The sequence below is a fragment of the Ursus americanus genome, chromosome X (assembly GCF_024610735.1).
Source record: "Ursus americanus isolate L20-20 chromosome X, mUrsAme1.1.p, whole genome shotgun sequence".
In the NCBI taxonomy this organism is placed as follows: domain Eukaryota; kingdom Metazoa; phylum Chordata; class Mammalia; order Carnivora; family Ursidae; genus Ursus; species Ursus americanus.
In genome coordinates, this window is record NC_142164.1 from 90,566,333 (window position 1) to 90,576,635 (window position 10,303).

A 10,303-nucleotide genomic window follows, 5' to 3' on the forward strand; every position below is an offset into this window, starting at 1 on the left:
TGACTCTAGGTCTGAAGAGCTTAGTGGTTAGCCAATTAATCTGGCTGAAATTGTGTTCCAACAACTGAGCCCATAACGCTTCCACCCTCTGCTGGATGAACTTGAGTCGTTAAGGAATGCATTCGAAGTTGTAGCCAGTTCTCATGTTTCCCTTGGCTTTCACTTTTCTCCAGTATCTTTTGGGCCTCCCCAATGTTTTGAGTTTGGCAGTCCACTGAGGAGGTATGGAGAATTTATGTCAGCATTTCTGGGTTTCTCTGATCTCCAGGTCTCTCCATTAGCTATCTGGGTGTAAATCAACACTCACTTCAAAGCAGGACGTCAGCCTCGGTCTAGCAAAGCTGGGATTTCCCCCCATCTGTTATAACCACCTCCATCACTTCTTACTGGCAAATCTGTGCGTTTTCATCCTTTACCCTTTATTCTTTGTAGATGTTACCCTAATACATCTCTTGCATGTTTAACTCCATCCGGGCATCTGCTTTTCAGAGGACTACATGGACACAGTGGGTGGCATAGTTAAATGGGCCATCAACTCCGCAGTTTTCGCTGATGAGGTATCTAAACTAGGATTGGATGATCTGGAATCATCCTCATTCATGAGACAGACTGCTCTGGAACCAACAGGTGATCTCCATCCAGGTCTACTGGCTCAGATCAAAGATACTGCTCAATGCTTGAAGGAGCCCAGAGGGAAAAGTCTTCCTGTGGGAAGGGATGAGGCAATCATATGGGGGAGCATTCAGTGGCCATTTGAATTTAGTAAGTTGTCACCAACGTGATGTGGGAAAGCTAGATTAGGACCCAGAGGAGGATCCACAGGAAACACCATCCTGGCAAAAGCCTGAGCCAAGAGGCAAAAAGGAGCATACTCCCAATAGCCTTCTAAGATTTCCTAATTGTATTCAAGAATTGCATTTCACTGCTAGTAGTAGAAACCTGAATATGGTGGCTAAAAACACAGTGGTTTGTTCTCTCACATAAAACAAGCTCACAGGTAGGTAGTTAGTCTACTATTCATGTGACAACTCCACAAAGTCATCAGGGATCTAGGACCATCGTTTTTGCTCAGCCATTCTCACCATGTGGCTTCTGTCCTTAAGGTCATCCCACGTCGCAAAGCAGATGCCAAAGCACCAGCCATTATGTATGCAGTCTAGGAAAGCGAATGGGAGGAAAGCAAAAAGGTTCTCCCCCCAAACTGAGTCAGATCCTTCTAAGAAATTCCCCTAAAGTTGCATATACCACTTCTACCAAGTCATATTGTTTAAAACTTGATCACAACAGTAGAGGGCATAAAATGTAGTCCTTTATTCTGGGAAACAACGTACCCAGGCTTCTGTTATTAAACAGAAGTCTGCCGCAGTGATCTTTCTGTTTAAAGGATCTACACTGGGGTGCCTGGGTCACTCAGTCGGTTAAGCAGCTGCCTTCAGCTCAGGTCATGATCCTAGGGTCCTGGGATCGAGTCCCTCATCGAGCTCCATGCTCAGCGGGGAGCCTGCTTCTCCCTCTGCCTGCCCCTCCCCCCTGCTCATGCTCTCTCTCTCCCATTCTCTCTTTCAAATAAAAAAAAATATCTTTTTAAATAAGTAAGTAAATAAATAAATAAAAGATCTACATTGATCTAGCTGAAGTTGAATAGCATGACCAGAAAGAGAGAGGATCTTGGGGTAACATTTTTCCTTATGGCTCCCACCAGAGAGAGACAAGAGGGCAGATTGAACCCCTTTTGTGAACCATGCGATGGAATCCTTCATGACCAACAGTTGCCATAGAAGAGTCTACTCACTACCCTAGAGACCCTGGAAAGAACTCAGACACGACACTCAATGGGATACAACCTCTAGATTTCTTTATTTGTCATTGAAGACTTTTTTTGTTTTGAATAACAGAAATTGGAAGGGCTCAGCCATATCTCATTTACAAAAAGGGAGATGGTTCTGTTATAAACTTCCTTAACCAGTGTGGTCTTGCATAATCATGGTTCCCCAGGCTTACCCCCAAGAAGGTACCCAGTGTTTTAAAATAACATTTAAACAAAATACAATCAACCAAATTGGCTGTGCAAATCTACTAAGTACAAACTCAGATTTGGTAACAGCCTCTCTTATACACACACACACATACACACACACACTCTCTCTCTCTCTAGTAGAAATCATCCCAGATCCAGAATTGACTCTGATAAACGATAGTTGCAACCTACTTGAATACCTTTACTTTATTTACCTGAGAAATCTTCATTGAACACACAGTGCAAAATTTAGAAGAGTTCCCTAAGAAGTGGACAGTTTTTTGCTTTCTCTCTGATTATTCACGGAATGTGAATGTATCATTTTTCTAGGCCAGAAGTCCTGTGTTGATGAGACATATAAATGTATAGAAATGAAAATAATTCATGTCAATGAGGTGTATATTGTATCAGGAACTTTCTTGAATGGGAAGCATTCAGCGAGAGAGACCGCACAGTTGGTTTTCCCCATTCTGGACACCAGACTCTTGCCTGCAACTATCAGGCAGAAATACATAACCCATGGAAGAAGCATTGCACCCAGAACTTCATGAAGACAACCTAGGAATTTACCAAGAATCATAAATGTATGTATTTTATTATAAAGGTAAAGCGCAATGATAGACAACAATTATAACGTTAATATTTAATAAGCACCTACATAGCACACAGTTCTAAGTGCTTTCTCTTTATTTAACTCATTTAATCTTACCAACAAGCCCATAAGAAAAGTTTTATTGTGCCCATTCTCAGATGTACACGAGTCACAGAGAAGATAATTAACATAAGAACACACAGCTTGTAAATGGGTTCCTGGCTTTACAGAGCTTGTGCTTTTAACCAGTGTAGTTTGTGTGTAGAATGTTGCCCTGCCTTTTATTTCCTACAGTTGTTTTCATTCATTTCTCTCTGAGGAATTGAGGAATATCCTTTGCCAGGTGTGACTAAGAAAATGGTCTTTTGTTTTGATCTCGTTTTGGTTTATGTTGTTCTGTTGTGACGTTGTTGGTCAAGTTCTGGTGACAAGTCCTCTTCTGGGTGTCACATTGCCACCTCCACTGGGGTCTGTATTAAGTGAGGCCCCATGTGTTGCCTTTGTACCGTGTCAGCTTAGCTCAGCTGGAACTGTGTTTCCCAGAATTTCATCCCTCATGTGGTTTTGGTTTCTGATGGACCACAGCAGATTTTAGAAGGTAAAGATGAAGCCGTGGTCGTTATTCCCTGAAGGTCAGTAAGGTGCCGGGCAACACTGCAGGGCGCATATGCTGCTGCTGCTATGCAGCTTGGGACAGCAGATGCTGGGCCTGCAGGCTCCTCAGCTCCTGCCTGGTCTCCTTCAGCTTCAAGTTCCGGGCCAGGTGCGTCTGCAGCTCCATGAGCAAAGATGCCAGCTTCGGCGACGCACATCATCAAAACTGGAGATGGTAACAGGTGGTTTCCACTTTGTCCTTGTGGGTTCCAGCTCGTCCTTGGTTTCTTCCAGTTCAAGTTCAGCGCTGCTTTCTTCCAGCCCTAATACCTGTAGTGACCTCAGGCTCATCACCGCGTGCAGACACAACAGCTTTCCATGCAGTACCTCGCCCGCTCCCACAGTTGTCAAAGGTCTAATCCTCGTCGTAAATGCCCAATTCTGTATCACTTAAGGTGGTTCTGCTTTCCTCACTGAACTCTAATGGACAAACTCAAGTTTACTGTGATAACGAACTAACCTCAAAACCAGTGGCTTAACATAATGAAGGATTATTTTGAGCTCCGATTGTAAGTCCGGTGTGAGTCAGCAAGGTGGGGGATTGGGGTGGCTGTGCTCCGCATAATCACTCAGGGACACAGGCCAGGGGAGATGCTGACATCTTAACACTTGGACTTCATGGTTGCTGAGACAGAGAGAGGGCGACTAGTGGGCTGTTAAATGCTTTGGCTTGAAAATGACAAATGTTACTTCTCCAAGTCCTTTGGCCACATGACTCCATTTAACTGTAAAGGGAACTTGGAAATGTGGAGAAACAGATGGCTATTCAATAAGCAGTAAATGGCTCTGCCACAGCTCATACTTCTGTTTATCAAATATCCTTCTGCTTTCCGCTTCCCTGCGGTGGGTGCTACTGCTGCCCCCCACCCCGCCCCGAGCTCTTTCATTAGGCAGAAGCACACATCCCCAGCTGCTGTGGGTGTTGGCCAATGGCTCGCAGCGTCCCGCTCTTCTGAAAAGCTGCCCTTGGCCAAAAGCAAGCCTCTTCAGACAGAAGGTGATACGTCTGTCTCTGGGGAGTGGACCTCAGCCAGAGACTGACACGGGGTTCCAAAGGCCATCTCTCTTGCCTCAGGGTGGGACTAATCCTAGTGCTCCATAATATCCCATAGTATCAGACCGAATCTATCCTATACCTAGCACTACATTTTTGTTTAGACTTCCCCCCTGCTCTATCTTCCTTCCCTAAATTCCTTTATCCTAAGAATATACCCCCGATAAGTCACTTTTTTTTTAAAGATTTTATTTATTCATTTGATGGAGAGAGAGCCAGCCAGCAAGAGAGGGAACACAAGCAGGGGGAGTGGGAGAGGAAGAAAGAGGCTCCCAGCGGAGCAGGGAGCCCGATGCGGGGCTCGATCCCAGAACCCTGGGATCACACCCTGAGCCGAAGGCAGATGCTTAACAACTGAGCCACCCAGGCGCCCCACCCCCAGTAAGTCACTTGAACAAGAATCTTAGACTCTACTCCTAGGAAACTTGATCTAAAACATTCCCACACATAGAACACGCTCCACCATTCTCCCACGGAGACCACTCAAGTCCCGTTTAATCCGTGAATCCACCTCATAGTCCTGCATGTCTGGGTGATGCATGGTAACTATGTCCGGACCAGTCTTGGTTCTACTTGGTCTAAAAGACTAACAAAAAAGACAAATTATCTGGCTTACCCTCCAACATATACCTAACGTATAATGGCAAAAATAAACACTCCTAGTTGGAAAGGGGCAAAAGGGAGACACACAGAAGTCACTGAAATGTAGCAGTTTCAAAACTCTGCTATGCAGGTGACTGGAGGCCCCTATGCTGAGAGTGAAGAACATTCTGGATCAGGCCCTGATTTTCTCTCCTGCAGTAATGCCACTGTCCACACTTCGTTATGGTCCCTGGATCTGCTCTTTGGAGGTTTTTCCTTTTCTATAACACTCCTTGCCATATCTGAACTAGCTGTTGAAGAACATATATGCCCTCTTTAAATCTGTATAGCTCTCTTAGTTGCCCTTAGAAGATCAGGGATTAAAATTAGAAGTTTGGTTTTAAGTCTTAACTAGTCAAAGGCTTGTTTTGTATGGTACTGCCCAGGCTTGTGGCTTCTCAGGCAGAACAAGACTCTTACAAACTTAATAGACTTGGGGCGCCTGGGTGGCTGTCGGTTGAGCCTCCAACTCTCGGTTTCAGCCTAGGTCATGATCTCAGAGTTGTGAGATCGAGCCCCATGTCAAGCTCCGTGCTCAGTGGGGAGTCTGCTTGAGATTCTCTCTCTCTCCCTCTCCCTCTGTCCCCCCACTTTCTCTCTCAAATAAATAAAATCTTTGAAAATAACTTAATAGACTTAACAGTAGGTGAATAGGTAAACTGTGGTATATCCATATAATCAGATATTATTTAACCAGGAAAAGGAATGAGGTGGTCACACATGACCGCATGCAGATGAAACTTAAAAACTTTATGCTAAGTGATAGAAGTCAGATACAAAAGATCACAGATTCATGGTTTCTGGGGTCTGGGAGGAGGCAAAATGAGGAGTGACTGCTAATTAGCATGATGTTTCTTTTTTGAGTGACAAAATGTTCTAGAATTAGATCATTGTGATGGTTGTACAGTTTGTAAATATACTAAACATTACTGAATTATACACTTAAAAAGTAAACTTACTAAAAACTTATTAGATTTCTTAATATATGATTGTAATTAATTCTGTGTTGCAGTCACACCCACAGTTCTTTTGGGGACATAATTAACAGATCTGGCACATTTTTTGCAGTTTTCTAAATTACCCATCTTTTTCTTTCTCTTGATTGACTGGTAAGGGAATAGAGGACAGAGAAGGCCATAATCTTAATCAGATCTTTTCCCTAAGTAATTTTATACAAGTGAGAGATTTTGTTGAGGGCCACACCCTTAATCGTGGCACTTTTCAAAACATTGCTTTATTGAGGTATAATTGAAATAAAATAAACTGCATATATTTAAAATGTACAGTTTGACAAGCTTTGACATATGTGGGTGAACGTGTATGTATATCCACACTCAATGTAATGAACCTATTACTGCCCAAAGCTTCCTTACGTCAGCATGATTATTCTGAGTGAAATGGCTGCGTCTTATGGCAGCTGTATGGTTAACTTTTTAAGAAACCGCTAAACTATTTTCCAAAGTGGTTGTAGCATTTTGCATTTCCACCAGCAGTGAATGAGAGTTTCAGTTTCCCCACATCTTTGCCAAAGCTTGGTATATATTGCCAGTGTTTTAAATTTGAGTCATTCTGAAAGGTAGTGATCTCATTTTGGTTTTATTTTTTTAAAGATTTCATTTGTTTATTTGAGAGTGAGTGAGCGAGCGCACATGAGTGTGGGGAAGGGCAGAGGGAGAGAGGGAATAACAAGCAGACTCCGTGCTGAGCGTGGGGCCTGATGCAGGGCTTGATCTCACGACCCCGAGATCACAACCTGAGCTGAAAGCAAGAGTTGAATGCTCAACAAACTGAGCCACCCACGGGCCCCTCATTATGGTTTTAATTTGAAACCATATATCCACTTTGATGAACTGTCCTTTATGAATTTGGGGGATTGTTTATTTTCTTATTATTGAGTTTCGAGAGCTCCTTATATGTGCTGAATATGTGATGTGCAAATGTTTGCTCTCCATCTGGGGCTTGTCTTTCAATTTTCCTAACACTGTCTTTTAAAGAGCAAATGCTTTTCATGTTGGTGAAGTTCTATTTAACAACATTTTTTTTCTTTATGGATTGTGCTTTTGGTGTTGTATCTAAGAAACTTTCGCCCACCTCAAGCTCACAAATATTTTCCCCTATGTTTTCTTCTAGATATTTTATAGTTTTATGTTTTACATTCAGGACTACAATTCTTTTTGAATTAATGTTTGTCTTTAGTGGGAGGTACGGGTCAAAGTTCTTTTTTTTATTGACTTATGAATGTTTCATTGTTCCAGCACCATTTGTCGAGAAGACTATGTTTTCTCCACTGCATTGCCTTTGCACCTTTGTCAGAAATCAATTGACTTTATATGCGCGGGCCTATTTCTAGACTTTCTGTCTGTTCCATTGATCTATTTGTCTACCTTTATGCCAATACCACACTGTCTTCATTAATGTAGATTTTTAATACATCTTGAAGTCAAGGAGTGTTATGTCTTCAAATTTGTTCTTCTTTTTCAAAGTTGTTTTTGCTTTTCTGGGTTCTTTGCCTTTCCATGTTCATTTTAGAATCAGCCTGTTAGTTTTTATTTAAAAAACTTACTGAGATTTGGATTTGGATTGAGTTTAATGTATAGATCAGTTTGGGCTCCTGATCCATGAACTTTAATTTCTCTCTCTCAACAATATTATATTGTCTTGGTATTTAAACCTTAGACAGCTTTTGTGAGACCCCTAAATCTTTTATATTTTTAGTGCGATGGCAAATGATACTATATTTAAATTTTTAATTGTTTGTATAGTATGTAGTATAGACAACTCACTTACTAGTTCTAATAGCTTTTTATAGAGTCCACTTGGTTCTCTACATAGACAGTCATTTCATCTTTGAGTGCAAAGTTTTGGTTTTTACTTCCCAGTCTGAATATTTTATTCCCTTTTCTTGCCTGCTTGCACTGGCTAGCCCTTTCAGTACAATATGAATATTCAATTGAGTGGCAAGAGTGGACATCATGATCTTAGGGGGAAAACATCCAGTCATTCACCACCAAGTATGATATTAGCTACAGTTCTTTTGTAAATGCTCTTTATTAGGTTGAAGAAGGTTCCTTCTAGTCTCAATCTGCTGAATTTTTTTTTAACCAGGAATGGATGTTGAATTTTGTCAAATGCTTTTTCTGCATGTATTGAGATTATCATATGTTTTTCTTTTGTGGTCTGTTGATGTGGTGAAATGCATTGATTGAATTGTGAATGTTAAAACTAATTTGTATTCCTAGGATAAATTCCATTTGGTCAGGATGTATTGTACTTTTTATATTATATAGTGTTCAATTTGCTAAATTTTAAAGAATTTTTGCATCTATGTTCATGAGGGAAATTATTCCATAGTTTTCTTTTTTTTTTTGGTAATATCTTTGGTTTCACTGTCAGAGTAATGTTGGCCTCATAGAATGAGTTGGGCCATATCTTTTCCTCTTCAATTTTCTCTGAGTTTATGGGAATTGGTACTATTTCTTCTGTAAATGTTAGTTAGAATTCAGCAATTATGTTAACTGGGCCTGGAATTTTCTTTATGGGAAGGTTTTTAACAATACTTGTTGACTCTTAAATGCTAAAGCCTAGGATTGATGGATCACATTTCTCATAGCCAGCATCAGCCCCATGGTTTCACCTAATTGCAAGAAGGCTGGGAAATATAGGGGAGAACATAGATATTTGGTAGTCAATAAATGTCTGTGTCATAGGGTCTTTGAGAAACTTTACAGAAAATTATGTCTACATTGAGTAATTGTTCAAAGTTTACTTCAAAGTCCTAAGATACAGTCAGTTCATCCCCTCCAGCACTCTGCAAAAAAGCCCATTGCTTTTATCGTACAACTCTGGAAATAAGATCACATTCTCTGTGCTGTGGCTCCATTCTCTGTTCAGTGGAAACTCAAGTTTTCTCTTCCTATGGCTTCTGCTCCACGTTGGTGAAAAAGAGAATTCTATCCAAGTTCAGCTTTGGCAGGAAAAATAATTTCTATATTGGATCCAAGATGAAAATGGTTCCTTGGTCTTATGGAAACACAAATACCATGATTCTTCCTGTCTCACGCTATAAATATTCCAGTGTCTGCAGCAGCGTCTCTTGGCTGTAGAAATGTTTAAATATTTCATGTCCATCAATATTTGGGCTGGGAAACCCCACGAAAGCTTGAATTTTATTAATATTTCCCTATTATTAACACTAATTTCCTAGGCATATCAGATAAGATTGATCACAAATTAAAAACTTACTATAAGTTGTCTCTCTCAGCGACATGATAAGATGCTGCAACAGAAACGCACTGGTCAGTAGCTTATGCAGGGTGTGTATTTCTCTCTTGGCTCACAGTTCAGAAATGTGCAGTCCAAGCTTAAGAAAGCTGCTGTACGATCCTCAGTATGGGGCTTCCATTTACTTCGTAGGAGATGGCTGCCCAGTTCTCATCTCCCAGCCAAGATTAAAGGGAGAGGGTTAAGGAAGTACATGAACTTTCTATTGGAGGAAGACAAATTGGAAATAGCACACATTACTTCTACTTACCTCCAATGACCAAAACGTAGTCTCGTGACCACACTAAATTGCAAGGGAGGAAATATCACCCTAAGTTGGGAATCCAAGTGCCTAGCTAAAGCTTGGGAGCTCTAGTGTGAAAGAGAGAGACTGGATATTGGTGGGAAATGAGTAGGGTTTCAGGAGCGTGCAATATTGACAGGAAGGCAGAAGAAAAGGATTTGGAAAGAAGCCAAAGGAGGGTGGCTTTGGATGGGGAGGGGGTGCACAGGGAAATGGACACTATAGGAATAGTCAAGGTACTGCTGTTGGGTTTAAAAATAAAACCCCAACCATTTTGTCATTTTTCTGTCACTTGGTCCAAATGACCAAGAAATGGTGCCTGCCTTACACTGTATTAGGGAAATAAAGAAGAATCCGATGGATGTTTCCTCCTGAAACCCCTTGGGCGTCCATAGCTGGAAAGGGAGCCATTTGGATTTCTCATCCCACTCGATTTTTTACAAAAGGGAAATGTAATTTCTTAGAAAGAAATTGGGGTACCACTTGGAAGGGCTGTTGATCTATCACAAAACATATCTACCACAGATGGAATATTGGTCCCATCCAAGTTATTTGGCCATTCTGAAAACAAGATTGTGGCTACTATAAAAAAGAAGCCACTCTAGTACTCCATATGCCGCCAGGATCTAGGTTTTGCTGACGCTTTCTTTGTAATGTTTCTTGTACCTGTGCCTTCTTCCCCATTCTTTGTATATTTCCCAAGCCTTATCATCTGTTGCATGAGCTACCCGTCCTTGGCTAGGATGCTTGGGATGCAGGTAAGAGAAAACCTTAGAGCTC